The sequence below is a fragment of the Hyperolius riggenbachi genome, chromosome 2 (genome assembly GCF_040937935.1).
Source record: "Hyperolius riggenbachi isolate aHypRig1 chromosome 2, aHypRig1.pri, whole genome shotgun sequence".
NCBI classification, from domain to species: Eukaryota; Metazoa; Chordata; class Amphibia; order Anura; family Hyperoliidae; genus Hyperolius; species Hyperolius riggenbachi.
Window position 1 is genome coordinate 155620031 of NC_090647.1, and position 19450 is coordinate 155639480.

The following is a 19450-nucleotide window of genomic DNA, read 5'->3' on the forward strand; positions in this document are numbered from 1 at the left end:
CCAATGGCTATGAGCACGCGTGGGAAGCCTCACCTTCAAGGCGCCGAAACGGCGCCTTGGAGTTTGCCTGCGGCCACACTAAGCCGAAAGTGCCCGCTCTCGTCAGATCGCGGAAGCTAAGCGGCTTCAGGCCTGGTTAGTAGCTGCATGGGAGACCGGCTGTGAACCCCAGGTGCTGCAGGCGTTTTGTTGGGTTTGAGGCCCAATGGCTATGAGCACGCGTGGGAAGCCTCACCTTCAAGGCGCCGAAACGGCGCCTTGGAGTTTGCCTGCGGCCACACTAAGCCGAAAGCGCCCGCTCTCGTCAGATCGCGGAAGCTAAGCGGCTTCAGGCCTGGTTAGTAGCTGCATGGGAGACCGGCTGTGAACCCCAGGTGCTGCAGGCGTTTTTTTGGGTTTGAGGCCCAATGGCTATGAGCACGCGTGGGAAGCCTCACCTTCAAGGCGCCGAAACGGCGCCTTGGAGTTTGCCTGCGGCCACACTAAGCCGAAAGCGCCCGCTCTCGTCAGATCGCGGAAGCTAAGCGGCTTCAGGCCTGGTTAGTAGCTGCATGGGAGACCGGCTGTGAACCCCAGGTGCTGCAGGCGTTTTTTTGGGTTTGAGGCCCAATGGCTATGAGCACGCGTGGGAAGCCTCACCTTCAAGGCGCCGGAACGGCGCCTTGGAGTTTGCCTGCGGCCACACTAAGCCGAAAGCGCCCGCTCTCGTCAGATCGCGGAAGCTAAGCGGCTTCAGGCCTGGTTAGTAGCTGCATGGGAGACCGGCTGTGAACCCCATGTGCTGCAGGCGTTTTTTTTGGGTTTGAGGCCCAATGGCTATGAGCACGCGTGGGAAGCCTCACCTTCAAGGCGCCTAAACGGAGCCTTGGAGTTTGCCTGCGGCCACACTAAGCCGAAAGCGCCCGCTCTCGTCAGATCGCGGAAGCTAAGCGGCTTCAGGCCTGGTTAGTAGCTGCATGGGAGACCGGCTGTGAACCCCAGGTGCTGCAGGCGTTTTTTTGGGTTTGAGGCCCAATGGCTATGAGCACGCGTGGGAAGCCTCACCTTCAAGGCGCCGAAACGGCGCCTTGGAGTTTGCCTGCGGCCACACTAAGCCGAAAGCGCCCGCTCTCGTCAGATCGTGGAAGCTAAGCGGCTTCAGGCCTGGTTAGTAGCTGCATGGGAGACCGGCTGTGAACCCCAGGTGCTGCAGGCGTTTTTTTGGGTTTGAGGCCCAATGGCTATGAGCACGCGTGGGAAGCCTCACCTTCAAGGCGCCGAAACGGCGCCTTGGAGTTTGCCTGCGGCCACACTAAGCCGAAAGCGCCCGCTCTCGTCAGATCACGGAAGCTAAGCGGCTTCAGGCCTGGTTAGTAGCTGCATGGGAGACCGACTGTGAACCCCAGGTGCTGCAGGCGTTTTTTTTGGGTTTGAGGCCCAATGGCTATGAGCACGCGTGGGAAGCCTCACCTTCAAGGCGCCGAAACGGCGCCTTGGAGTTTGTCTGCGGCCACACTAAGCCGAAAGCGCCCGCTCTCGTCAGATCGCGGAAGCTAAGCGGCTTCAGGCCTGGTTAGTAGCTGCATGGGAGACCGGCTGTGAACCCCAGGTGCTGCAGGCGTTTTTTTGGGTTTGAGGCCCAATGGCTATGAGCACGCGTGGGAAGCCTCACCTTCAAGGCGCCGAAACGGCGCCTTGGAGTTTGCCTGCGGCCACACTAAGCCGAAAGCGCCCGCTCTCGTCAGATCGCGGAAGCTAAGCGGCTTCAGGCCTGGTTAGTAGCTGCATGGGAGACCGGCTGTGAACCCCAGGTGCTGCAGGCGTTTTTTTTGGGTTTGAGGCCCAATGGCTATGAGCACGCGTGGGAAGCCTCACCTTCAAGGCGCCGAAACGGCGCCTTGGAGTTTGCCTGCGGCCACACTAAGCCGAAAGCGCCCGCTCTCGTCAGATCGCGGAAGCTAAGCGGCTTCAGGCCTGGTTAGTAGCTGCATGGGAGACCGGCTGTGAACCCCAGGTGCTGCAGGCGTTTTTTTGGGTTTGAGGCCCAATGGCTATGAGCACGCGTGGGAAGCCTCACCTTCAAGGCGCCGAAACGGAGCCTTGGAGTTTGCCTGCGGCCACACTAAGCCGAAAGCGCCCGCTCTCGTCAGATCGCGGAAGCTAAGCGGCTTCAGGCCTGGTTAGTAGCTGCATGGGAGACCGGCTGTGAACCCCAGGTGCTGCAGGCGTTTTTTTTGGGTTTGAGGCCCAATGGCTATGAGCACGCGTGGGAAGCCTCACCTTCAAGGCGCCGAAACGGCGCCTTGGAGTTTGCCTGCGGCCACACTAAGCCGAAAGCGCCCGCTCTTGTCAGATCGCGGAAGCTAAGCGGCTTCAGGCCTGGTTAGTAGCTGCATGGGAGACCGGCTGTGAACCCCAGGTGCTGCAGGCGTTTTTTTGGGTTTGAGGCCCAATGGCTATGAGCACGCGTGGGAAGCCTCACCTTCAAGGCGCCGAAACGGCGCCTTGGAGTTTGCCTGCGGCCACACTAAGCCGAAAGCGCCCGCTCTCGTCAGATCGCGGAAGCTAAGCGGCTTCAGGCCTGGTTAGTAGCTGCATGGGAGACCGGCTGTGAACCCCAGGTGCTGCAGGCGTTTTTTTGGGTTTGAGGCCCAATGGCTATGAGCACGCGTGGGAAGCCTCACCTTCAAGGCGCCGGAACGGCACCTTGGAGTTTGCCTGCGGCCACACTAAGCCGAAAGCGCCCGCTCTCGTCAGATCGCGGAAGCTAAGCGGCTTCAGGCCTGGTTAGTAGCTGCATGGGAGACCGGCTGTGAACCCCAGGTGCTGCAGGTGTTTTTTTGGGTTTGAGGCCCAATGGCTATGAGCACGCGTGGGAAGCCTCACCTTCAAGGCGCCGAAACGGCGCCTTGGAGTTTGCCTGCGGCCACACTAAGCCGAAAGCGCCCGCTCTCGTCAGATCGCGGAAGCTAAGCGGCTTCAGGCCTGGTTAGTAGCTGCATGGGAGACCGGCTGTGAACCCCAGGTGCTGCAGGCGTTTTTTTTGGGTTTGAGGCCCAATGGCTATGAGCACGCGTGGGAAGCCTCACCTTCAAGGCACCGGAACGGCGCCTTGGTGTTTGCCTGCGGCCACACTAAGCCGAAAGCGCCCGCTCTCGTCAGATCGCGGAAGCTAAGCGGCTTCAGGCCTGGTTAGTAGCTGCATGGGAGACCGGCTGTGAACCCCAGGTGCTGCAGGCGTTTTTTTTGGGTTTGAGGCCCAATGGCTATGAGCACGCGTGGGAAGCCTCACCTTCAAGGCGCCGAAACGGAGCCTTGGAGTTTGCCTGCGGCCACACTAAGCCGAAAGCGCCCGCTCTCGTCAGATCGCGGAAGCTAAGCGGCTTCAGGCCTGGTTAGTAGCTGCATGGGAGACCGGCTGTGAACCCCAGGTGCTGCAGGTGTTTTTTTGGGTTTGAGGCCCAATGGCTATGAGCACGCGTGGGAAGCCTCACCTTCAAGGCGCCGAAACGGCGCCTTGGAGTTTGCCTGCGGCCACACCAAGCCGAAAGCGCCCGCTCTCGTCAGATCGCGGAAGCTAAGCGGCTTCAGGCCTGGTTAGTAGCTGCATGGGAGACCGGCTGTGAACCCCAGGTGCTGCAGGCGTTTTTTTGGGTTTGAGGCCCAATGGCTATGAGCACGCGTGGGAAGTCTCACCTTCAAGGCGCCGAAACGGCGCCTTGGAGTTTGCCTGCGGCCACACTAAGCCGAAAGCGCCCGCTCTCGTCAGATCGCGGAAGCTAAGCGGCTTCAGGCCTGGTTAGTAGCTGCATGGGAGACCGGCTGTGAACCCCAGGTGCTGCAGGCGTTTTTTTGGGTTTGAGGCCCAATGGCTATGAGCACGCGTGGGAAGCCTCACCTTCAAGGCGCCGAAACGGCGCCTTGGAGTTTGCCTGCGGCCACACTAAGCCGAAAGCGCCCGCTCTCGTCAGATCGTGGAAGCTAAGCGGCTTCAGGCCTGGTTAGTAGCTGCATGGGAGACCGGCTGTGAACCCCAGGTGCTGCAGGCGTTTTTTTGGGTTTGAGGCCCAATGGCTATGAGCACGCGTGGGAAGCCTCACCTTCAAGGCGCCGAAACGGCGCCTTGGAGTTTGCCTGCGGCCACACTAAGCCGAAAGCGCCCGCTCTCGTCAGATCACGGAAGCTAAGCGGCTTCAGGCCTGGTTAGTAGCTGCATGGGAGACCGACTGTGAACCCCAGGTGCTGCAGGCGTTTTTTTGGGTTTGAGGCCCAATGGCTATGAGCACGCGTGGGAAGCCTCACCTTCAAGGCGCCGAAACGGCGCCTTGGAGTTTGTCTGCGGCCACACTAAGCCGAAAGCGCCCGCTCTCGTCAGATCGCGGAAGCTAAGCGGCTTCAGGCCTGGTTAGTAGCTGCATGGGAGACCGGCTGTGAACCCCAGGTGCTGCAGGCGTTTTTTTGGGTTTGAGGCCCAATGGCTATGAGCACGCGTGGGAAGCCTCACCTTCAAGGCGCCGAAACGGCGCCTTGGAGTTTGCCTGCGGCCACACTAAGCCGAAAGCGCCCGCTCTCGTCAGATCGCGGAAGCTAAGCGGCTTCAGGCCTGGTTAGTAGCTGCATGGGAGACCGGCTGTGAACCCCAGGTGCTGCAGGCGTTTTTTTTGGGTTTGAGGCCCAATGGCTATGAGCACGCGTGGGAAGCCTCACCTTCAAGGCGCCGAAACGGCGCCTTGGAGTTTGCCTGCGGCCACACTAAGCCGAAAGCGCCCGCTCTCGTCAGATCGCGGAAGCTAAGCGGCTTCAGGCCTGGTTAGTAGCTGCATGGGAGACCGGCTGTGAACCCCAGGTGCTGCAGGCGTTTTTTTGGGTTTGAGGCCCAATGGCTATAAGCACGCGTGGGAAGCCTCACCTTCAAGGCGCCGAAACGGCGCCTTGGAGTTTGCCTGCGGTCACACTAAGCCGAAAGCGCCCGCTCTCGTCAGATCGCGGAAGCTAAGCGGCTTCAGGCCTGGTTAGTAGCTGCATGGGAGACCGGCTGTGAACCCCAGGTGCTGCAGGCGTTTTTTTGGGTTTGAGGCCCAATGGCTATGAGCACGCGTGGGAAGCCTCACCTTCAAGGCGCCGGAACGGCGCCTTGGAGTTTGCCTGCGGCCACACTAAGCCGAAAGCGCCCGCTCTCGTCAGATCGCGGAAGCTAAGCGGCTTCAGGCCTGGTTAGTAGCTGCATGGGAGACCGGCTGTGAACCCCAGGTGCTGCAGGCGTTTTTTTGGGTTTGAGGCCCAATGGCTATGAGCACGCGTGGGAAGCCTCACCTTCAAGGCGCCGAAACGGAGCCTTGGAGTTTGCCTGCGGCCACACTAAGCCGAAAGCGCCCGCTCTCGTCAGATCGCGGAAGCTAAGCGGCTTCAGGCCTGGTTAGTAGCTGCATGGGAGACCGGCTGTGAACCCCAGGTGCTGCAGGCGTTTTTTTGGGTTTGAGGCCCAATGGCTATGAGCACGCGTGGGAAGCCTCACCTTCAAGGCGCCGAAACGGCGCCTTGGAGTTTGCCTGCGGCCACACTAAGCCGAAAGCGCCCGCTCTTGTCAGATCGCGGAAGCTAAGCGGCTTCAGGCCTGGTTAGTAGCTGCATGGGAGACCGGCTGTGAACCCCAGGTGCTGCAGGCGTTTTTTTGGGTTTGAGGCCCAATGGCTATGAGCACGCGTGGGAAGCCTCACCTTCAAGGCGCCGAAACGGCGCCTTGGAGTTTGCCTGCGGCCACACTAAGCCGAAAGCGCCCGCTCTCGTCAGATCGCGGAAGCTAAGCGGCTTCAGGCCTGGTTAGTAGCTGCATGGGAGACCGGCTGTGAACCCCAGGTGCTGCAGGCGTTTTTTTTGGGTTTGAGGCCCAATGGCTATGAGCACGCGTGGGAAGCCTCACCTTCAAGGCGCCGGAACGGCACCTTGGAGTTTGCCTGCGGCCACACTAAGCCGAAAGCGCCCGCTCTCGTCAGATCGCGGAAGCTAAGCGGCTTCAGGCCTGGTTAGTAGCTGCATGGGAGACCGGCTGTGAACCCCAGGTGCTGCAGGTGTTTTTTTGGGTTTGAGGCCCAATGGCTATGAGCACGCGTGGGAAGCCTCACCTTCAAGGCGCCGAAACGGCGCCTTGGAGTTTGCCTGCGGCCACACTAAGCCGAAAGCGCCCGCTCTCGTCAGATCGCGGAAGCTAAGCGGCTTCAGGCCTGGTTAGTAGCTGCATGGGAGACCGGCTGTGAACCCCAGGTGCTGCAGGCGTTTTTTTTGGGTTTGAGGCCCAATGGCTATGAGCACGCGTGGGAAGCCTCACCTTCAAGGCACCGGAACGGCGCCTTGGTGTTTGCCTGCGGCCACACTAAGCCGAAAGCGCCCGCTCTCGTCAGATCGCGGAAGCTAAGCGGCTTCAGGCCTGGTTAGTAGCTGCATGGGAGACCGGCTGTGAACCCCAGGTGCTGCAGGCGTATTTTTGGGTTTGAGGCCCAATGGCTATGAGCACGCGTGGGAAGCCTCACCTTCAAGGCGCCGAAACGGAGCCTTGGAGTTTGCCTGCGGCCACACTAAGCCGAAAGCGCCCGCTCTCGTCAGATCGCGGAAGCTAAGCGGCTTCAGGCCTGGTTAGTAGCTGCATGGGAGACCGGCTGTGAACCCCAGGTGCTGCAGGTGTTTTTTTGGGTTTGAGGCCCAATGGCTATGAGCACGCGTGGGAAGCCTCACCTTCAAGGCGCCGAAACGGCGCCTTGGAGTTTGCCTGCGGCCACACCAAGCCGAAAGCGCCCGCTCTCGTCAGATCGCGGAAGCTAAGCGGCTTCAGGCCTGGTTAGTAGCTGCATGGGAGACCGGCTGTGAACCCCAGGTGCTGCAGGCGTTTTTTTGGGTTTGAGGCCCAATGGCTATGAGCACGCGTGGGAAGTCTCACCTTCAAGGCGCCGAAACGGCGCCGAAACGGCGCCTTGGAGTTTGCCTGCGGCCACACTAAGCCGAAAGCGCCCGCTCTCGTCAGATCGCGGAAGCTAAGCGGCTTCAGGCCTGGTTAGTAGCTGCATGGGAGACCGGCTGTGAACCCCAGGTGCTGCAGGCGTTTTTTTGGGTTTGAGGCCCAATGGCTATGAGCACGCGTGTTAAGCCTCACCTTCAAGGCGCCGAAACAGCGCCTTGGAGTTTGCCTGCGGCCACACTAAGCCGAAAGCGCCCGCTCTCGTCAGATCGCGGAAGCTAAGCGGCTTCAGGCCTGGTTAGTAGCTGCATGGGAGACCGGCTGTGAACCCCAGGTGCTGCAGGCGTTTTTTTTGGTTTGAGGCCCAATGGCTATGAGCACGCGTGGGAAGCCTCACCTTCAAGGCGCCGAAACGGCGCCTTGGAGTTTGCCTGCGGCCACACTAAGCCGAAAGCGCCCGCTCTCGTCAGATCGCGGAAGCTAAGCGGCTTCAGGCCTGGTTAGTAGCTGCATGGGAGACCGGCTGTGAACCCCAGGTGCTGCAGGCGTTTTTTTGGGTTTGAGGCCCAATGGCTATGAGCACGCGTGGGAAGCCTCACCTTCAAGGCGCCGAAACGGAGCCTTGGAGTTTGCCTGCGGCCACACTAAGCCGAAAGCGCCCGCTCTCGTCAGATCGCGGAAGCTAAGCGGCTTCAGGCCTGGTTAGTAGCTACATGGGAGACCGGCTGTGAACCCCAGGTGCTGCACGTGTTTTTTTGGGTTTGAGGCCCAATGGCTATGAGCACGCGTGGGAAGCCTCACCTTCAAGGCGCCGAAACGGCGCCTTGGAGTTTGCCTGCGGCCACACTAAGCCGAAAGCGCCCGCTCTCGTCAGATCGCGGAAGCTAAGCGGCTTCAGGCCTGGTTAGTAGCTGCATGGGAGACCGGCTGTGAACCCCAGGTGCTGCAGGCATTTTTTTGGGTTTGAGGCCCAATGGCTATGAGCACGCGTGGGAAGCCTCACCTTCAAGGCGCCGAAACGGCGCCTTAACGGCGCCTTGGAGTTTGCCTGCGGCCACACTAAGCCGAAAGCGCCCGCTCTCGTCAGATCGCGGAAGCTAAGCGGCTTCAGGCCTGGTTAGTAGCTGCATGGGAGACCGGCTGTGAACCCCAGGTGCTGCAGGCGTTTTTTTTGGGTTTGAGGCCCAATGGCTATGAGCACGCGTGGGAAGCCTCACCTTCAAGGCGCCGAAACGGAGCCTTGGAGTTTGCCTGCGGCCACACTAAGCCGAAAGCGCCCGCTCTCGTCAGATCGCGGAAGTTAAGCGGCTTCAGGCCTGGTTAGTAGCTGCATGGGAGACCGGCTGTGAACCCCAGGTGCTGCAGGCGTTTTTTTTGGGTTTGAGGCCCAATGGCTATGAGCACGCGTGGGAAGCCTCACCTTCAAGGCGCCGAAACGGCGCCTTGGAGATTGCCTGCGGCCACACTAAGCCGAAAGCGCCCGCTCTCGTCAGATCGCGGAAGCTAAGCGGCTTCAGGCCTGGTTAGTAGCTGCATGGGAGACCGGCTGTGAACCCCAGGTGCTGCAGGCGTTTTTTTTGGGTTTGAGGCCCAATGGCTATGAGCACGCGTGGGAAGCCTCACCTTCAAGGCGCCGAAACGGCGCCTTGGAGTTTGCCTGCGGCCACACTAAGCCGAAAGCGCCCGCTCTCGTCAGATCGCGGAAGCTAAGCGGCTTCAGGCCTGGTTAGTAGCTGCATGGGAGACCGGCTGTGAACCCCAGGTGCTGCAGGCGTTTTTTTGGGTTTGAGGCCCAATGGCTATGAGCACGCGTGGGAAGCCTCACCTTCAAGGAGCCGAAACGGCGCCTTGGAGTTTTCCTGCGGCCACACTAAGCCGAAAGCGCCCGCTCTCGTCAGATCGTGGAAGCTGAGCGGCTTCAGGCCTGGTTAGTAGCTGCATGGGAGACCGGCTGTGAACCCCAGGTGCTGCAGGAGTTTTTTTGGGTTTGAGGCCCAATGGCTATGAGCACGCGTGGGAAGCCTCACCTTCAAGGCGCCGAAACGGAGCCTTGGAGTTTGCCTGCGGCCACACTAAGCCGAAAGCGCCCGCTCTCGTCAGATCGCGGAAGCTAAGCGGCTTCAGGCCTGGTTAGTAGCTGCATGGGAGACCGGCTGTGAGCCCCAGGTGCTGCAGGCGTTTTTTTGGGTTTGAGGCCCAATGGCTATGAGCACGCGTGGGAAGCCTCACCTTCAAGGCGCCGAAACGGCGCCTTGGAGTTTGCCTGCGGCCACACTAAGCCGAAAGCGCCCGCTTTCGTCAGGTCGCGGAAGCTAAGCGGCTTCAGGCCTGGTTAGTAGCTACATGGGAGACCGGCTGTGAACCCCAGGTGCTGCAGGCGTTTTTTTTGGGTTTGAGGCCCAATGGCTATGAGCACGCGTGGGAAGCCTCACCTTCAAGGCGCCGAAACGGCGCCTTGGAGTTTGCCTGCGGCCACACTAAGCCGAAAGCGCCCGCTCTCGTCAGATCACGGAAGCTAAGCGGCTTCAGGCCTGGTTAGTAGCTGCATGGGAGACCGGCTGTGAACCCCAGGTGCTGCAGGCGTTTTTTTGGGTTTGAGGCCCAATGGCTATGAGCACGCGTGGGAAGCCTCACCTTCAAGGAGCCGAAACGGCGCCTTGGAGTTTGCCTGCGGCCACACTAAGCCGAAAGCGCCCGCTCTCGTCAGATCGCGGAAGCTAAGCGGCTTCAGGCCTGGTTAGTAGCTGCATGGGAGACCGGCTGTGAACCCCAGGTGCTGCAGGCATTTTTTTGGGTTTGAGGCCCAATGGCTATGAGCACGCGTGGGAAGCCTCACCTTCAAGGCGCCGGAACGGCGCCTGGGAGTTTGCCTGCGGCCACACTAAGCCGAAAGCGCCCGCTATCGTCAGATCGCGGAAGCTAAGCGGCTTCAGGCCTGGTTAGTAGCTGCATGGGAGACCGGCTGTGAACCCTAGGTGCTGCAGGCGTTTTTTTGGGTTTGAGGCCCAATGGCTATGAGCACGCGTGGGAAGCCTCACCTTCAAGGCGCCGAAACGGCGCCTTGGAGTTTGCCTGCGGCCACACTAAGCCGAAAGCGCCCGCTCTCGTCAGATCGCGGAAGCTAAGCGGCTTCAGGCCTGGTTAGTAGCTGCATGGGAGACCGGCTGTGAACCCCAGGTGCTGCAGGCGTTTTTTTGGGTTTGAGGCCCAATGGCTATGAGCACGCGTGGGAAGCCTCACCTTCAAGGCGCCGAAACGGCGCCTTGGAGTTTGCCTGCGGCCACACTAAGCCGAAAGCGCCCGCTCTCGTCAGATCGCGGAAGCTAAGCGGCTTCAGGCCTGGTTAGTAGCTGCATGGGAGACCGGCTGTGAACCCCAGGTGCTGCAGGCGTTTTTTTGGGTTTGAGGCCCAATGGCTATGAGCACGCGTGGGAAGCCTCACCTTCAAGGCGCCGGAACGGCGCCTTGGAGTTTGCCTGCGGCCACACTAAGCCGAAAGCGCCCGCTCTCGTCAGATCGCGGAAGCTAAGCGGCTTCAGGCCTGGTTAGTAGCTGCATGGGAGACCGGCTGTGAACCCCAGGTGCTGCAGGCGTTTTTTTTGGGTTTGAGGCCCAATGGCTATGAGCACGCGTGGGAAGCCTCACCTTCAAGGCGCCGAAACGGCGCCTTGGAGTTTGCCTGCGGCCACACTAAGCCGAAAGCGCCCGCTCTCGTCAGATCGCGGAAGCTAAGCGGCTTCAGGCCTGGTTAGTAGCTGCATGGGAGACCGGCTGTGAACCCCAGGTGCTGCAGGCGTTTTTTTGGGTTTGAGGCCCAATGGCTATGAGCACGCGTGGGAAGCCTCACCTTCAAGGCGCCGGAACGGCGCCTTGGAGTTTGCCTGCGGCCACACTAAGCCGAAAGCGCCCGCTCTCGTCAGATCGCGGAAGCTAAGCGGCTTCAGGCCTGGTTAGTAGCTGCATGGGAGACCGGCTGTGAACCCCAGGTGCTGCAGGCGTTTTTTTTGGGTTTGAGGCCCAATGGCTATGAGCACGCGTGGGAAGCCTCACCTTCAAGGCGCCGAAACGGAGCCTTGGAGTTTGCCTGCGGCCACACTAAGCCGAAAGCGCCCGCTCTCGTCAGATCGCGGAAGCTAAGCGGCTTCAGGCCTGGTTAGTAGCTGCTTGGGAGACCGGCTGTGAACCCCAGGTGCTGCAGGCGTTTTTTTGGGTTTGAGGCCCAATGGCTATGAGCACGCGTGGGAAGCCTCACCTTCAAGGCGCCGAAACGGCGCCTTGGAGTTTGTCTGCGGCCACACTAAGCCGAAAGCGCCCGCTCTCGTCAGATCGCGGAAGCTAAGCGGCTTCAGGCCTGGTTAGTAGCTGCATGGGAGACCGGCTGTGAACCCCAGGTGCTGCAGGCGTTTTTTTGGGTTTGAGGCCCAATGGCTATGAGCACGCGTGGGAAGCCTCACCTTCAAGGCGCCGGAACGGCGCCTGGGAGTTTGCCTGCGGCCACACTAAGCCGAAAGCGCCCGCTCTCGTCAGATCGCGGAAGCTAAGCGGCTTCAGGCCTGGTTAGTAGCTGCATGGGAGACCGGCTGTGAACCCCAGGTGCTGCAGGCGTTTTTTTGGGTTTGAGGCCCAATGGCTATGAGCACGCGTGGGAAGCCTCACCTTCAAGGCGCCGAAACGGCGCCTTGGAGTTTGCCTGCGGCCACACTAAGCCGAAAGCGCCCGCTCTCGTCAGATCGCGGAAGCTAAGCGGCTTCAGGCCTGGTTAGTAGCTGCATGGGAGACCGGCTGTGAACCCCAGGTGCTGCAGGCGTTTTTTTGGGTTTGAGGCCCAATGGCTATGAGCACGCGTGGGAAGCCTCACCTTCAAGGCGCCGGAACGGCGCCTTGGAGTTTGCCTGCGGCCACACTAAGCCGAAAGCGCCCGCTCTCGTCAGATCGCGGAAGCTAAGCGGCTTCAGGCCTGGTTAGTAGCTGCATGGGAGACCGGCTGTGAACCCAAGGTGCTGCAGGCGTTTTTTTGGGTTTGAGGCCCAATGGCTATGAGCACGCGTGGGAAGCCTCACCTTCAAGGCGCCGAAACGGCGCCTTGGAGTTTGCCTGCGGCCACACTAAGCCGAAAGCGCCCGCTCTCGTCAGATCGCGGAAGCTAAGCGGCTTCAGGCCTGGTTAGTAGCTGCATGGGAGACCGGCTGTGAACCCCAGGTGCTGCAGGCGTTTTTTTGGGTTTGAGGCCCAATGGCTATGAGCACGCGTGGGAAGCCTCACCTTCAAGGCGCCGAAACGGCGCCTTGGAGTTTGCCTGCGGCCACACTAAGCCGAAAGCGCCCGCTCTCGTCAGATCGCGGAAGCTAAGCGGCTTCAGGCCTGGTTAGTAGCTGCATGGGAGACCGGCTGTGAACCCCAGGTGCTGCAGGCGTTTTTTTGGGTTTGAGGCCCAATGGCTATGAGCACGCGTGGGAAGCCTCACCTTCAAGGCGCCGAAACGGCGCCTTGGAGTTTGCCTGCGGCCACACTAAGCCGAAAGCGCCCGCTCTCGTCAGATCGCGGAAGCTAAGCGGCTTCAGGCCTGGTTAGTAGCTACATGGGAGACCGGCTGTGAACCCCAGGTGCTGCAGGCGTTTTTTTGGGTTTGAGGCCCAATGGCTATGAGCACGCGTGGGAAGCCTCACCTTCAAGGCGCCGAAACGGCGCCTTGGAGTTTGCCTGCGGCCACACTAAGCCGAAAGCGCCCGCTCTCGTCAGATCACGGAAGCTAAGCGGCTTCAGGCCTGGTTAGTAGCTGCATGGGAGACCGGCTGTGAACCCAAGGTGCTGCAGGCGTTTTTTTTGGGTTTGAGGCCCAATGGCTATGAGCACGCGTGGGAAGCCTCACCTTCAAGGCGCCGAAACGGCGCCTTGGAGTTTGCCTGCGGCCACACTAAGCCGAAAGCGCCCGCTCTCGTCAGATCGCGGAAGCTAAGCGACTTCAGGCCTGGTTAGTAGCTGCATGGGAGACCGGCTGTGAACCCCAGGTGCTGCAGGCGTTTTTTTTGGGTTTGAGGCCCAATGGCTATGAGCACGCGTGGGAAGCCTCACCTTCAAGGCGCCGAAACGGCGCCTTGGAGTTTGCCTGCGGCCACACTAAGCCGAAAGCGCCCGCTCTCGTCAGATCGCGGAAGCTAAGCGGCTTCAGGCCTGGTTAGTAGCTGCATGGGAGACCGGCTGTGAACCCCAGGTGCTGCAGGTGTTTTTTTGGGTTTGAGGCCCAATGGCTATGAGCACGCGTGGGAAGCCTCACCTTCAAGGCGCCGAAACGGCGCCTTGGAGTTTGCCTGCGGCCACACTAAGCCGAAAGCGCCCGCTCTCGTCAGATCGCGGAAGCTAAGCGGTTTCAGGCCTGGTTAGTAGCTGCATGGGAGACTGGCTGTGAACCCCAGGTGCTGCAGGCGTTTTTTTGGGTTTGAGGCCCAATGGCTATGAGCACGCGTGGGAAGCCTCACCTTCAAGGCGCCGAAACGGCGCCTTGGAGTTTGCCTGCGGCCACACTAAGCCGAAAGCGCCCGCTCTCGTCAGATCGCGGAAGCTAAGCGGCTTCAGGCCTGGTTAGTAGCTGCATGGGAGACCGGCTGTGAACCCCAGGTGCTGCAGGCGTTTTTTTGGGTTTGAGGCCCAATGGCTATGAGCACGCGTGGGAAGCCTCACCTTCAAGGCGCCGGAACGGCGCCTTGGAGTTTGCCTGCGGCCACACTAAGCCGAAAGCGCCCGCTCTTGTCATATCGCGGAAGCTAAGCGGCTTCAGGCCTGGTTAGTAGCTGCATGGGAGACCGGCTGTGAACCCCAGGTGCTGCAGGCGTTTTTTTGGGTTTGAGGCCCAATGGCTATGAGCACGCGTGGGAAGCCTCACCTTCAAGGCGCCGAAACGGCGCCTTGGAGTTTGCCTGCGGCCACACTAAGCCGAAAGCGCCCGCTCTCGTCAGATCGCGGAAGCTAAGCGGCTTCAGGCCTGGTTAGTAGCTGCATGGGAGACCGGCTGTGAACCCCAGGTGCTGCAGGCGTTTTTTTGGGTTTGAGGCCCAATGGCTATGAGCACGCGTGGGAAGCCTCACCTTCAAGGCGCCGGAACGGCGCCTTGGAGTTTGCCTGCGGCCACACTAAGCCGAAAGCGCCCGCTCTCGTCAGATCGCGGAAGCTAAGCGGCTTCAGGCCTGGTTAGTAGCTGCATGGGAGACCGGCTGTGAACCCCAGGTGCTGCAGGCGTTTTTTTGGGTTTGAGGCCCAATGGCTATGAGCACGCGTGGGAAGCCTCACCTTCAAGGCGCCGAAACGGAGCCTTGGAGTTTGCCTGCGGCCACACTAAGCCGAAAGCGCCCGCTCTCGTCAGATCGCGGAAGCTAAGCGGCTTCAGGCCTGGTTAGTAGCTGCATGGGAGACCAGCTGTGAACCCCAGGTGCTGCAGGCGTTTTTTTGGGTTTGAGGCCCAATGGCTATGAGCACGCGTGGGAAGCCTCACCTTCAAGGCGCCGAAACGGCGCCTTGGAGTTTGCCTGCGGCCACACTAAGCCGAAAGCGCCCGCTCTCGTCAGATCGCGGAAGCTAAGCGGCTTCAGGCCTGGTTAGTAGCTGCATGGGAGACCGGCTGTGAACCCCAGGTGCTGCAGGCGTTTTTTTGGGTTTGAGGCCCAATGGCTATGAGCACGCGTGGGAAGCCTCACCTTCAAGGCGCCGAAACGGCGCCTTGGAGTTTGCCTGTGGCCACACTAAGCCGAAAGCGTCCGCTCTCGTCAGATCGCGGAAGCTAAGCGGCTTCAGGCCTGGTTAGTAGCTGCATGGGAGACCGGCTGTGAACCCCAGGTGCTGCAGGCGTTTTTTTGGGTTTGAGGCCCAATGGCTATGAGCACGCGTGGGAAGCCTCACCTTCAAGGCGCCGGAACGGCGCCTTGGAGTTTGCCTGCGGCCACACTAAGCCGAAAGCGCCCGCTCTCGTCAGATCGCGGAAGCTAAGCGGCTTCAGGCCTGGTTAGTAGCTGCATGGGAGACCGGCTGTGAACCCCAGGTGCTGCAGGCGTTTTTTTGGGTTTGAGGCCCAATGGCTATGAGCACGCGTGGGAAGCCTCACCTTCAAGGCGCCGAAACGGCGCCTTGGAGTTTGCCTGCGGCCACACTAAGCCGAAAGCGCCCGCTCTCGTCAGATCGCGGAAGCTAAGCGGCTTCAGGCCTGGTTAGTAGCTGCATGGGAGACCGGCTGTGAACCCCAGGTGCTGCAGGCGTTTTTTTGGGTTTGAGGCCCAATGGCTATGAGCACGCGTGGGAAGCCTCACCTTCAAGGCGCCGGAACGGCGCCTTGGAGTTTGCCTGCGGCCACACTAAGCCGAAAGCGCCCGCTCTCGTCAGATCGCGGAAGCTAAGCGGCTTCAGGCCTGGTTAGTAGCTGCATGGGAGACCGGCTGTGAACCCCAGGTGCTGCAGGCGTTTTTTTGGGTTTGAGGCCCAATGGCTATGAGCACGCGTGGGAAGCCTCACCTTCAAGGCGCCGAAACGGAGCCTTGGAGTTTGCCTGCGGCCACACTAAGCCGAAAGCGCCTGCTCTCGTCAGATCGCGGAAGCTAAGCGGCTTCAGGCCTGGTTAGTAGCTGCATGGGAGACCGGCTGTGAACCCCAGGTGCTGCAGGTGTTTTTTTGGGTTTGAGGCCCAATGGCTATGAGCACGCGTGGGAAGCCTCACCTTCAAGGCGCCGAAACGGCGCCTTGGAGTTTGCCTGTGGCCACACTAAGCCGAAAGCGCCCGCTCTCGTCAGATCGCGGAAGCTAAGCGGCTTCAGGCCTGGTTAGTAGCTGCATGGGAGAGCGGCTGTGAACCCCAGGTGCTGCAGGCGTTTTTTTGGGTTTGAGGCCCAATGGCTATGAGCACGCGTGGTAAGCCTCACCTTCAAGGCGCCGAAACGGCGCCTTGGAGTTTGCCTGCGGCCACACTAAGCCGAAAGCGCCCGCTCTCGTCAGATCGCGGAAGCTAAGCGGCTTCAGGCCTGGTTAGTAGCTGCATGGGAGACCGGCTGTGAACCCCAGGTACTGCAGGTGTTTTTTTGGGTTTGAGGCCCAATGGCTATGAGCACGCGTGGGAACCCTCACCTTCAAGGCGCCGAAACGGCGCCTTGGAGTTTGCCTGCGGCCACACTAAGCCGAAAGCGCCCGCTCTCGTCAGATCGCGGAAGCTAAGCGGCTTCAGGCCTGGTTAGTAGCTGCATGGGAGACCGGCTGTGAACCCCAGGTGCTGCAGGTGTTTTTTTGGGTTTGAGGCCCAATGGCTATGAGCACGCGTGGGAAGTCTCACCTTCAAGGCGCCGAAACGGCGCCTTGAAGTTTGCCTGCGGCCACACTAAGCCGAAAGCGCCCGCTCTTGTCAGATCGCGGAAGCTAAGCGGCTTCAGGCCTGGTTAGTAGCTGCATGGGAGACCGGCTGTGAACCCCAGGTGCTGCAGGCGTTTTTTTGGGTTTGAGGCCCAATGGCTATGAGCACGCGTGTTAAGCCTCACCTTCAAGGCGCCGAAACGGCGCCTTGGAGTTTGCCTGCGGCCACACTAAGCCGAAAGCGCCCGCTCTCGTCAGATCGCGGAAGCTAAGCGGCTTCAGGCCTGGTTAGTAGCTGCATAGGAGACCGGCTGTGAACCCCAGGTGCTGCAGGCGTTTTTTTGGGTTTGAGGCCCAATGGCTATGAGCACGCGTGGGAAGCCTCACCTTCAAGGCGCCGAAACGGCGCCTTGGAGTTTGCCTGCGGCCACACTAAGCCGAAAGCGCCCGCTCTCGTCAGATCGCGGAAGCTAAGCGGCTTCAGGCCTGGTTAGTAGCTGCATGGGAGACCGGCTGTGAACCCCAGGTGCTGCAGGCGTTTTTTTGGGTTTGAGGCCCAATGGCTATGAGCACGCGTGGGAAGCCTCACCTTCAAGGCGCCGGAACGGCGCCTTGGAGTTTGCCTGCGGCCACACTAAGCCGAAAGCGCCCGCTCTCGTCAGATCGCGGAAGCTAAGCGGCTTCAGGCCTGGTTAGTAGCTGCATGGGAGACCGGCTGTGAACCCCAGGTGCTGCAGGCGGTTTTTTGGGTTTGAGGCCCAATGGCTATGAGCACGCGTGGGAAGCCTCACCTTCAAGGCGCCGAAACGGAGCCTTGGAGTTTGCCTGCGGCCACACTAAGCCGAAAGCGCCCGCTCTCGTCAGATCGCGGAAGCTAAGCGGCTTCAGGCCTGGTTAGTAGCTACATGGGAGACCGGCTGTGAACCCCAGGTGCTGCAGGTGTTTTTTTGGGTTTGAGGCCCAATGGCTATGAGCACGCGTGGGAAGCCTCACCTTCAAGGCGCCGAAACGGCGCCTTGGAGTTTGCCTGCGGCCACACTAAGCCGAAAGCGCCCGCTCTCGTCAGATCGCGGAAGCTAAGCGGCTTCAGGCCTGGTTAGTAGCTGCATGGGAGACCGGCTGTGAACCCCAGGTGCTGCAGGCATTTTTTTGGGTTTGAGGCCCAATGGCTATGAGCACGCGTGGGAAGCCTCACCTTCAAGGCGCCGAAACGGCGCCTTGGAGTTTGCCTGCGGCCACACTAAGCCGAAAGCGCCCGCTCTCGTCAGATCGCGGAAGCTAAGCGGCTTCAGGCCTGGTTAGTAGCTGCATGGGAGACCGGCTGTGAACCCCAGGTGCTGCAGGCGTTTTTTTGGGTTTGAGGCCCAATGGCTATGAGCACGCGTGGGAAGCCTCACCTTCAAGGCACCGGAACGGCGCCTTGGAGTTTGCCTGCGGCCACACTAAGCCGAAAGCGCCCGCTCTCGTCAGATCGCGGAAGCTAAGCGGCTTCAGGCCTGGTTAGTAGCTGCATGGGAGACCGGCTGTGAACCCCAGGTGCTGCAGGCGTTTTTTTGGGTTTGAGGCCCAATGGCTATGAGCACGCGTGGGAAGCCTCACCTTCAAGGCGCCGAAACGGAGCCTTGGAGTTTGCCTGCGGCCACACTAAGCCGAAAGCGCCCGCTCTCGTCAGATCGCGGAAGCTAAGCGGCTTCAGGCCTGGTTAGTAGCTGCATGGGAGACCGGCTGTGAACCCCAGGTGCTGCAGGTGTTTTTTTGGGTTTGAGGCCCAATGGCTATGAGCACGCGTGGGAAGCCTCACCTTCAAGGCGCCGAAACGGCGCCTTAGAGTTTGCCTGCGGCCACACCAAGCCGAAAGCGCCCGCTCTCGTCAGATCGCGGAAGCTAAGCGGCTTCAGGCCTGGTTAGTAGCTGCATGGGAAACCGGCTATGAACCCCAGGTGCTGCAGGCGTTTTTTTGGGTTTGAGGCCCAATGGCTATGAGCACGCGTGGGAAGTCTCACCTTCAAGGCGCCGAAACGGCGCCTTGGAGTTTGCCTGCGGCCACACTAAGCCGAAAGCGCCCGCTCTCGTCAGATCGCGGAAGCTAAGCGGCTTCAGGCCTGGTTAGTAGCTGCATGGGAGACCGGCTGTGAACCCCAGGTGCTGCAGGCGTTTTTTTGGGTTTGAGGCCCAATGGCTATGAGCACGCGTGTTAAGCCTCACCTTCAAGGCGCCGAAACAGCGCCTTGGAGTTTGCCTGCGGCCACACTAAGCCGAAAGCGCCCGCTCTCGTCAGATCGCGGAAGCTAAGCGGCTTCAGGCCTGGTTAGTAGCTGCATGGGAGACCGGCTGTGAACCCCAGGTGCTGCAGGCGTTTTTTTGGGTTTGAGGCCCAATGGCTATGAGCACGCGTGGGAAGCCTCACCTTCAAGGCGCCGAAACGGCGCCTTGGAGTTTGCCTGCGGCCACACTAAGCCGAAAGCGCCCGCTCTCGTCAGATCGCGGAAGCTAAGCTGATTCAGGCCTGGTTAGTAGCTGCATGGGAGACCGGCTGTGAACCCCAGGTGCTGCAGGCGTTTTTTTGGGTTTGAGGCCCAATGGCTATGAGCACGCGTGGGAAGCCTCACCTTCAAGGCGCCGAAACGGAGCCTTGGAGTTTGCCTGCGGCCACACTAAGCCGAAAGCGCCAGCTCTCGTCAGATCGCGGAAGCTAAGCGGCTTCAGGCCTGGTTAGTAGCTACATGGGAGACCGGCTGTGAACCCCAGGTGCTGCACGTGTTTTTTTGGGTTTGAGGCCCAATGGCTATGAGCACGCGTGGGAAGCCTCACCTTCAAGGCGCCGAAACGGCGCCTTGGAGTTTGCCTGCGGCCACACTAAGCCGAAAGCGCCCGCTCTCGTCAGATCGCGGAAGCTAAGCGGCTTCAGGCCTGGTTAGTAGCTGCATGGGAGACCGGCTGTGAACCCCAGGTGCTGCAGGCATTTTTTTGGGTTTGAGGCCCAATGGCTATGAGCACGCGTGGGAAGCCTCACCTTCAAGGCGCCGAAACGGCGCCTTGGAGTTTGCCTGCGGCCACACTAAGCCGAAAGCGCCCGCTCTCGTCAGATCGCGGAAGCTAAGCGGCTTCAGGCCTGGTTAGTAGCTGCATGGGAGACCGGCTGTGAACCCCAGGTGCTGCAGGCGTTTTTTTGGGTTTGAGGCCCAATGGCTATGAGCACGC

General features: G+C 60.5%; 54 non-coding genes and 42 pseudogenes across 54 annotated transcripts; all 96 read left to right on the forward strand.

The window, feature by feature from the left end:
* The first annotated feature begins 65 nt into the window (after positions 1–65).
* Positions 66–184, forward strand: LOC137557558 (5S ribosomal RNA; annotated as a pseudogene).
* Positions 185–267: 83 nt separating this feature from the next.
* Positions 268–386, forward strand: LOC137556367 (5S ribosomal RNA). Its single transcript, XR_011029019.1, has one exon. It is a non-coding gene; the product is annotated as a 5S ribosomal RNA (ribosomal RNA).
* An 83-nt stretch (positions 387–469) lies between these two features.
* Positions 470–588, forward strand: LOC137556368 (5S ribosomal RNA). The gene has a single exon (XR_011029020.1). It is a non-coding gene; the product is annotated as a 5S ribosomal RNA (ribosomal RNA).
* An 83-nt stretch (positions 589–671) lies between these two features.
* Positions 672–790, forward strand: LOC137547782 (5S ribosomal RNA; annotated as a pseudogene).
* An 84-nt stretch (positions 791–874) lies between these two features.
* LOC137556369 (5S ribosomal RNA) lies at positions 875–993 on the forward strand. Its single transcript, XR_011029021.1, has one exon. It is a non-coding gene; the product is annotated as a 5S ribosomal RNA (ribosomal RNA).
* Positions 994–1076: 83 nt separating this feature from the next.
* LOC137558725 (5S ribosomal RNA) lies at positions 1077–1195 on the forward strand (annotated as a pseudogene).
* Positions 1196–1278: 83 nt separating this feature from the next.
* LOC137558870 (5S ribosomal RNA) lies at positions 1279–1397 on the forward strand (annotated as a pseudogene).
* Positions 1398–1481: 84 nt separating this feature from the next.
* Positions 1482–1600, forward strand: LOC137556929 (5S ribosomal RNA; annotated as a pseudogene).
* Positions 1601–1683: 83 nt separating this feature from the next.
* On the forward strand, positions 1684–1802 carry LOC137556370 (5S ribosomal RNA). Its single transcript, XR_011029022.1, has one exon. It is a non-coding gene; the product is annotated as a 5S ribosomal RNA (ribosomal RNA).
* An 84-nt stretch (positions 1803–1886) lies between these two features.
* Positions 1887–2005, forward strand: LOC137556371 (5S ribosomal RNA). Its single transcript, XR_011029023.1, has one exon. It is a non-coding gene; the product is annotated as a 5S ribosomal RNA (ribosomal RNA).
* Positions 2006–2088: 83 nt separating this feature from the next.
* On the forward strand, positions 2089–2207 carry LOC137556372 (5S ribosomal RNA). Its single transcript, XR_011029024.1, has one exon. It is a non-coding gene; the product is annotated as a 5S ribosomal RNA (ribosomal RNA).
* Positions 2208–2291: 84 nt separating this feature from the next.
* On the forward strand, positions 2292–2410 carry LOC137559294 (5S ribosomal RNA; annotated as a pseudogene).
* Positions 2411–2493: 83 nt separating this feature from the next.
* LOC137556373 (5S ribosomal RNA) lies at positions 2494–2612 on the forward strand. The gene has a single exon (XR_011029025.1). It is a non-coding gene; the product is annotated as a 5S ribosomal RNA (ribosomal RNA).
* Positions 2613–2695: 83 nt separating this feature from the next.
* On the forward strand, positions 2696–2814 carry LOC137557499 (5S ribosomal RNA; annotated as a pseudogene).
* Positions 2815–2897: 83 nt separating this feature from the next.
* On the forward strand, positions 2898–3016 carry LOC137556374 (5S ribosomal RNA). Its single transcript, XR_011029026.1, has one exon. It is a non-coding gene; the product is annotated as a 5S ribosomal RNA (ribosomal RNA).
* An 84-nt stretch (positions 3017–3100) lies between these two features.
* Positions 3101–3219, forward strand: LOC137556376 (5S ribosomal RNA). Its single transcript, XR_011029028.1, has one exon. It is a non-coding gene; the product is annotated as a 5S ribosomal RNA (ribosomal RNA).
* An 84-nt stretch (positions 3220–3303) lies between these two features.
* LOC137557500 (5S ribosomal RNA) lies at positions 3304–3422 on the forward strand (annotated as a pseudogene).
* An 83-nt stretch (positions 3423–3505) lies between these two features.
* LOC137558281 (5S ribosomal RNA) lies at positions 3506–3624 on the forward strand (annotated as a pseudogene).
* Positions 3625–3707: 83 nt separating this feature from the next.
* On the forward strand, positions 3708–3826 carry LOC137556377 (5S ribosomal RNA). The gene has a single exon (XR_011029029.1). It is a non-coding gene; the product is annotated as a 5S ribosomal RNA (ribosomal RNA).
* Positions 3827–3909: 83 nt separating this feature from the next.
* Positions 3910–4028, forward strand: LOC137558726 (5S ribosomal RNA; annotated as a pseudogene).
* An 83-nt stretch (positions 4029–4111) lies between these two features.
* Positions 4112–4230, forward strand: LOC137558871 (5S ribosomal RNA; annotated as a pseudogene).
* An 83-nt stretch (positions 4231–4313) lies between these two features.
* On the forward strand, positions 4314–4432 carry LOC137556930 (5S ribosomal RNA; annotated as a pseudogene).
* An 83-nt stretch (positions 4433–4515) lies between these two features.
* LOC137556379 (5S ribosomal RNA) lies at positions 4516–4634 on the forward strand. The gene has a single exon (XR_011029030.1). It is a non-coding gene; the product is annotated as a 5S ribosomal RNA (ribosomal RNA).
* An 84-nt stretch (positions 4635–4718) lies between these two features.
* On the forward strand, positions 4719–4837 carry LOC137556380 (5S ribosomal RNA). Its single transcript, XR_011029031.1, has one exon. It is a non-coding gene; the product is annotated as a 5S ribosomal RNA (ribosomal RNA).
* An 83-nt stretch (positions 4838–4920) lies between these two features.
* Positions 4921–5039, forward strand: LOC137556788 (5S ribosomal RNA). The gene has a single exon (XR_011029427.1). It is a non-coding gene; the product is annotated as a 5S ribosomal RNA (ribosomal RNA).
* Positions 5040–5122: 83 nt separating this feature from the next.
* On the forward strand, positions 5123–5241 carry LOC137556381 (5S ribosomal RNA). The gene has a single exon (XR_011029032.1). It is a non-coding gene; the product is annotated as a 5S ribosomal RNA (ribosomal RNA).
* An 83-nt stretch (positions 5242–5324) lies between these two features.
* Positions 5325–5443, forward strand: LOC137556382 (5S ribosomal RNA). Its single transcript, XR_011029033.1, has one exon. It is a non-coding gene; the product is annotated as a 5S ribosomal RNA (ribosomal RNA).
* Positions 5444–5526: 83 nt separating this feature from the next.
* On the forward strand, positions 5527–5645 carry LOC137559295 (5S ribosomal RNA; annotated as a pseudogene).
* An 83-nt stretch (positions 5646–5728) lies between these two features.
* Positions 5729–5847, forward strand: LOC137556383 (5S ribosomal RNA). Its single transcript, XR_011029034.1, has one exon. It is a non-coding gene; the product is annotated as a 5S ribosomal RNA (ribosomal RNA).
* Positions 5848–5931: 84 nt separating this feature from the next.
* LOC137557502 (5S ribosomal RNA) lies at positions 5932–6050 on the forward strand (annotated as a pseudogene).
* Positions 6051–6133: 83 nt separating this feature from the next.
* Positions 6134–6252, forward strand: LOC137556384 (5S ribosomal RNA). Its single transcript, XR_011029036.1, has one exon. It is a non-coding gene; the product is annotated as a 5S ribosomal RNA (ribosomal RNA).
* An 84-nt stretch (positions 6253–6336) lies between these two features.
* On the forward strand, positions 6337–6455 carry LOC137556385 (5S ribosomal RNA). The gene has a single exon (XR_011029037.1). It is a non-coding gene; the product is annotated as a 5S ribosomal RNA (ribosomal RNA).
* An 83-nt stretch (positions 6456–6538) lies between these two features.
* LOC137557503 (5S ribosomal RNA) lies at positions 6539–6657 on the forward strand (annotated as a pseudogene).
* Positions 6658–6740: 83 nt separating this feature from the next.
* On the forward strand, positions 6741–6859 carry LOC137558282 (5S ribosomal RNA; annotated as a pseudogene).
* A 94-nt stretch (positions 6860–6953) lies between these two features.
* On the forward strand, positions 6954–7072 carry LOC137556386 (5S ribosomal RNA). The gene has a single exon (XR_011029038.1). It is a non-coding gene; the product is annotated as a 5S ribosomal RNA (ribosomal RNA).
* An 83-nt stretch (positions 7073–7155) lies between these two features.
* On the forward strand, positions 7156–7274 carry LOC137556388 (5S ribosomal RNA). The gene has a single exon (XR_011029040.1). It is a non-coding gene; the product is annotated as a 5S ribosomal RNA (ribosomal RNA).
* Positions 7275–7357: 83 nt separating this feature from the next.
* On the forward strand, positions 7358–7476 carry LOC137556390 (5S ribosomal RNA). The gene has a single exon (XR_011029041.1). It is a non-coding gene; the product is annotated as a 5S ribosomal RNA (ribosomal RNA).
* An 83-nt stretch (positions 7477–7559) lies between these two features.
* LOC137549511 (5S ribosomal RNA) lies at positions 7560–7678 on the forward strand (annotated as a pseudogene).
* An 83-nt stretch (positions 7679–7761) lies between these two features.
* On the forward strand, positions 7762–7880 carry LOC137549483 (5S ribosomal RNA). The gene has a single exon (XR_011026821.1). It is a non-coding gene; the product is annotated as a 5S ribosomal RNA (ribosomal RNA).
* Positions 7881–7974: 94 nt separating this feature from the next.
* LOC137556391 (5S ribosomal RNA) lies at positions 7975–8093 on the forward strand. The gene has a single exon (XR_011029042.1). It is a non-coding gene; the product is annotated as a 5S ribosomal RNA (ribosomal RNA).
* Positions 8094–8177: 84 nt separating this feature from the next.
* Positions 8178–8296, forward strand: LOC137555388 (5S ribosomal RNA). The gene has a single exon (XR_011028075.1). It is a non-coding gene; the product is annotated as a 5S ribosomal RNA (ribosomal RNA).
* Positions 8297–8380: 84 nt separating this feature from the next.
* LOC137556392 (5S ribosomal RNA) lies at positions 8381–8499 on the forward strand. The gene has a single exon (XR_011029043.1). It is a non-coding gene; the product is annotated as a 5S ribosomal RNA (ribosomal RNA).
* Positions 8500–8583: 84 nt separating this feature from the next.
* Positions 8584–8702, forward strand: LOC137556393 (5S ribosomal RNA). Its single transcript, XR_011029044.1, has one exon. It is a non-coding gene; the product is annotated as a 5S ribosomal RNA (ribosomal RNA).
* Positions 8703–8785: 83 nt separating this feature from the next.
* On the forward strand, positions 8786–8904 carry LOC137550693 (5S ribosomal RNA; annotated as a pseudogene).
* Positions 8905–8987: 83 nt separating this feature from the next.
* Positions 8988–9106, forward strand: LOC137556919 (5S ribosomal RNA; annotated as a pseudogene).
* An 83-nt stretch (positions 9107–9189) lies between these two features.
* LOC137549053 (5S ribosomal RNA) lies at positions 9190–9308 on the forward strand (annotated as a pseudogene).
* An 84-nt stretch (positions 9309–9392) lies between these two features.
* On the forward strand, positions 9393–9511 carry LOC137559103 (5S ribosomal RNA; annotated as a pseudogene).
* Positions 9512–9594: 83 nt separating this feature from the next.
* LOC137549494 (5S ribosomal RNA) lies at positions 9595–9713 on the forward strand. Its single transcript, XR_011026822.1, has one exon. It is a non-coding gene; the product is annotated as a 5S ribosomal RNA (ribosomal RNA).
* Positions 9714–9796: 83 nt separating this feature from the next.
* Positions 9797–9915, forward strand: LOC137550978 (5S ribosomal RNA; annotated as a pseudogene).
* An 83-nt stretch (positions 9916–9998) lies between these two features.
* On the forward strand, positions 9999–10117 carry LOC137556394 (5S ribosomal RNA). The gene has a single exon (XR_011029045.1). It is a non-coding gene; the product is annotated as a 5S ribosomal RNA (ribosomal RNA).
* An 83-nt stretch (positions 10118–10200) lies between these two features.
* On the forward strand, positions 10201–10319 carry LOC137556395 (5S ribosomal RNA). Its single transcript, XR_011029046.1, has one exon. It is a non-coding gene; the product is annotated as a 5S ribosomal RNA (ribosomal RNA).
* An 83-nt stretch (positions 10320–10402) lies between these two features.
* LOC137556396 (5S ribosomal RNA) lies at positions 10403–10521 on the forward strand. The gene has a single exon (XR_011029047.1). It is a non-coding gene; the product is annotated as a 5S ribosomal RNA (ribosomal RNA).
* Positions 10522–10605: 84 nt separating this feature from the next.
* LOC137556397 (5S ribosomal RNA) lies at positions 10606–10724 on the forward strand. Its single transcript, XR_011029048.1, has one exon. It is a non-coding gene; the product is annotated as a 5S ribosomal RNA (ribosomal RNA).
* Positions 10725–10807: 83 nt separating this feature from the next.
* LOC137556398 (5S ribosomal RNA) lies at positions 10808–10926 on the forward strand. The gene has a single exon (XR_011029049.1). It is a non-coding gene; the product is annotated as a 5S ribosomal RNA (ribosomal RNA).
* An 84-nt stretch (positions 10927–11010) lies between these two features.
* Positions 11011–11129, forward strand: LOC137557049 (5S ribosomal RNA; annotated as a pseudogene).
* An 83-nt stretch (positions 11130–11212) lies between these two features.
* Positions 11213–11331, forward strand: LOC137556931 (5S ribosomal RNA; annotated as a pseudogene).
* Positions 11332–11414: 83 nt separating this feature from the next.
* On the forward strand, positions 11415–11533 carry LOC137556400 (5S ribosomal RNA). The gene has a single exon (XR_011029051.1). It is a non-coding gene; the product is annotated as a 5S ribosomal RNA (ribosomal RNA).
* Positions 11534–11616: 83 nt separating this feature from the next.
* LOC137556401 (5S ribosomal RNA) lies at positions 11617–11735 on the forward strand. Its single transcript, XR_011029052.1, has one exon. It is a non-coding gene; the product is annotated as a 5S ribosomal RNA (ribosomal RNA).
* Positions 11736–11818: 83 nt separating this feature from the next.
* On the forward strand, positions 11819–11937 carry LOC137547784 (5S ribosomal RNA; annotated as a pseudogene).
* An 83-nt stretch (positions 11938–12020) lies between these two features.
* LOC137556402 (5S ribosomal RNA) lies at positions 12021–12139 on the forward strand. The gene has a single exon (XR_011029053.1). It is a non-coding gene; the product is annotated as a 5S ribosomal RNA (ribosomal RNA).
* Positions 12140–12222: 83 nt separating this feature from the next.
* On the forward strand, positions 12223–12341 carry LOC137556403 (5S ribosomal RNA). Its single transcript, XR_011029054.1, has one exon. It is a non-coding gene; the product is annotated as a 5S ribosomal RNA (ribosomal RNA).
* An 83-nt stretch (positions 12342–12424) lies between these two features.
* LOC137556795 (5S ribosomal RNA) lies at positions 12425–12543 on the forward strand. Its single transcript, XR_011029433.1, has one exon. It is a non-coding gene; the product is annotated as a 5S ribosomal RNA (ribosomal RNA).
* Positions 12544–12626: 83 nt separating this feature from the next.
* Positions 12627–12745, forward strand: LOC137550668 (5S ribosomal RNA; annotated as a pseudogene).
* An 84-nt stretch (positions 12746–12829) lies between these two features.
* LOC137558911 (5S ribosomal RNA) lies at positions 12830–12948 on the forward strand (annotated as a pseudogene).
* An 84-nt stretch (positions 12949–13032) lies between these two features.
* Positions 13033–13151, forward strand: LOC137557504 (5S ribosomal RNA; annotated as a pseudogene).
* Positions 13152–13234: 83 nt separating this feature from the next.
* LOC137547810 (5S ribosomal RNA) lies at positions 13235–13353 on the forward strand (annotated as a pseudogene).
* An 83-nt stretch (positions 13354–13436) lies between these two features.
* LOC137556404 (5S ribosomal RNA) lies at positions 13437–13555 on the forward strand. The gene has a single exon (XR_011029055.1). It is a non-coding gene; the product is annotated as a 5S ribosomal RNA (ribosomal RNA).
* Positions 13556–13638: 83 nt separating this feature from the next.
* Positions 13639–13757, forward strand: LOC137551939 (5S ribosomal RNA; annotated as a pseudogene).
* An 83-nt stretch (positions 13758–13840) lies between these two features.
* LOC137556405 (5S ribosomal RNA) lies at positions 13841–13959 on the forward strand. The gene has a single exon (XR_011029056.1). It is a non-coding gene; the product is annotated as a 5S ribosomal RNA (ribosomal RNA).
* Positions 13960–14042: 83 nt separating this feature from the next.
* On the forward strand, positions 14043–14161 carry LOC137556406 (5S ribosomal RNA). Its single transcript, XR_011029057.1, has one exon. It is a non-coding gene; the product is annotated as a 5S ribosomal RNA (ribosomal RNA).
* Positions 14162–14244: 83 nt separating this feature from the next.
* Positions 14245–14363, forward strand: LOC137550009 (5S ribosomal RNA). Its single transcript, XR_011026875.1, has one exon. It is a non-coding gene; the product is annotated as a 5S ribosomal RNA (ribosomal RNA).
* An 83-nt stretch (positions 14364–14446) lies between these two features.
* Positions 14447–14565, forward strand: LOC137556407 (5S ribosomal RNA). Its single transcript, XR_011029058.1, has one exon. It is a non-coding gene; the product is annotated as a 5S ribosomal RNA (ribosomal RNA).
* An 83-nt stretch (positions 14566–14648) lies between these two features.
* Positions 14649–14767, forward strand: LOC137547774 (5S ribosomal RNA; annotated as a pseudogene).
* An 83-nt stretch (positions 14768–14850) lies between these two features.
* Positions 14851–14969, forward strand: LOC137556408 (5S ribosomal RNA). Its single transcript, XR_011029059.1, has one exon. It is a non-coding gene; the product is annotated as a 5S ribosomal RNA (ribosomal RNA).
* An 83-nt stretch (positions 14970–15052) lies between these two features.
* On the forward strand, positions 15053–15171 carry LOC137556409 (5S ribosomal RNA). Its single transcript, XR_011029060.1, has one exon. It is a non-coding gene; the product is annotated as a 5S ribosomal RNA (ribosomal RNA).
* An 83-nt stretch (positions 15172–15254) lies between these two features.
* On the forward strand, positions 15255–15373 carry LOC137556411 (5S ribosomal RNA). The gene has a single exon (XR_011029062.1). It is a non-coding gene; the product is annotated as a 5S ribosomal RNA (ribosomal RNA).
* Positions 15374–15456: 83 nt separating this feature from the next.
* LOC137547599 (5S ribosomal RNA) lies at positions 15457–15575 on the forward strand (annotated as a pseudogene).
* Positions 15576–15658: 83 nt separating this feature from the next.
* Positions 15659–15777, forward strand: LOC137549479 (5S ribosomal RNA; annotated as a pseudogene).
* Positions 15778–15860: 83 nt separating this feature from the next.
* LOC137547689 (5S ribosomal RNA) lies at positions 15861–15979 on the forward strand (annotated as a pseudogene).
* An 83-nt stretch (positions 15980–16062) lies between these two features.
* LOC137557505 (5S ribosomal RNA) lies at positions 16063–16181 on the forward strand (annotated as a pseudogene).
* Positions 16182–16264: 83 nt separating this feature from the next.
* LOC137559296 (5S ribosomal RNA) lies at positions 16265–16383 on the forward strand (annotated as a pseudogene).
* Positions 16384–16466: 83 nt separating this feature from the next.
* Positions 16467–16585, forward strand: LOC137559303 (5S ribosomal RNA; annotated as a pseudogene).
* Positions 16586–16668: 83 nt separating this feature from the next.
* LOC137556412 (5S ribosomal RNA) lies at positions 16669–16787 on the forward strand. Its single transcript, XR_011029063.1, has one exon. It is a non-coding gene; the product is annotated as a 5S ribosomal RNA (ribosomal RNA).
* Positions 16788–16870: 83 nt separating this feature from the next.
* LOC137556413 (5S ribosomal RNA) lies at positions 16871–16989 on the forward strand. The gene has a single exon (XR_011029064.1). It is a non-coding gene; the product is annotated as a 5S ribosomal RNA (ribosomal RNA).
* Positions 16990–17072: 83 nt separating this feature from the next.
* LOC137558449 (5S ribosomal RNA) lies at positions 17073–17191 on the forward strand (annotated as a pseudogene).
* An 83-nt stretch (positions 17192–17274) lies between these two features.
* Positions 17275–17393, forward strand: LOC137549505 (5S ribosomal RNA). The gene has a single exon (XR_011026823.1). It is a non-coding gene; the product is annotated as a 5S ribosomal RNA (ribosomal RNA).
* Positions 17394–17476: 83 nt separating this feature from the next.
* LOC137556414 (5S ribosomal RNA) lies at positions 17477–17595 on the forward strand. The gene has a single exon (XR_011029065.1). It is a non-coding gene; the product is annotated as a 5S ribosomal RNA (ribosomal RNA).
* Positions 17596–17678: 83 nt separating this feature from the next.
* LOC137556416 (5S ribosomal RNA) lies at positions 17679–17797 on the forward strand. The gene has a single exon (XR_011029066.1). It is a non-coding gene; the product is annotated as a 5S ribosomal RNA (ribosomal RNA).
* An 83-nt stretch (positions 17798–17880) lies between these two features.
* On the forward strand, positions 17881–17999 carry LOC137557506 (5S ribosomal RNA; annotated as a pseudogene).
* Positions 18000–18082: 83 nt separating this feature from the next.
* On the forward strand, positions 18083–18201 carry LOC137549439 (5S ribosomal RNA; annotated as a pseudogene).
* An 83-nt stretch (positions 18202–18284) lies between these two features.
* LOC137556417 (5S ribosomal RNA) lies at positions 18285–18403 on the forward strand. Its single transcript, XR_011029067.1, has one exon. It is a non-coding gene; the product is annotated as a 5S ribosomal RNA (ribosomal RNA).
* Positions 18404–18486: 83 nt separating this feature from the next.
* Positions 18487–18605, forward strand: LOC137556418 (5S ribosomal RNA). The gene has a single exon (XR_011029068.1). It is a non-coding gene; the product is annotated as a 5S ribosomal RNA (ribosomal RNA).
* An 83-nt stretch (positions 18606–18688) lies between these two features.
* Positions 18689–18807, forward strand: LOC137549811 (5S ribosomal RNA; annotated as a pseudogene).
* Positions 18808–18890: 83 nt separating this feature from the next.
* LOC137552239 (5S ribosomal RNA) lies at positions 18891–19009 on the forward strand (annotated as a pseudogene).
* Positions 19010–19092: 83 nt separating this feature from the next.
* LOC137549517 (5S ribosomal RNA) lies at positions 19093–19211 on the forward strand. Its single transcript, XR_011026824.1, has one exon. It is a non-coding gene; the product is annotated as a 5S ribosomal RNA (ribosomal RNA).
* Positions 19212–19294: 83 nt separating this feature from the next.
* Positions 19295–19413, forward strand: LOC137556419 (5S ribosomal RNA). Its single transcript, XR_011029069.1, has one exon. It is a non-coding gene; the product is annotated as a 5S ribosomal RNA (ribosomal RNA).
* The last annotated feature ends 37 nt before the right edge of the window (positions 19414–19450 follow it).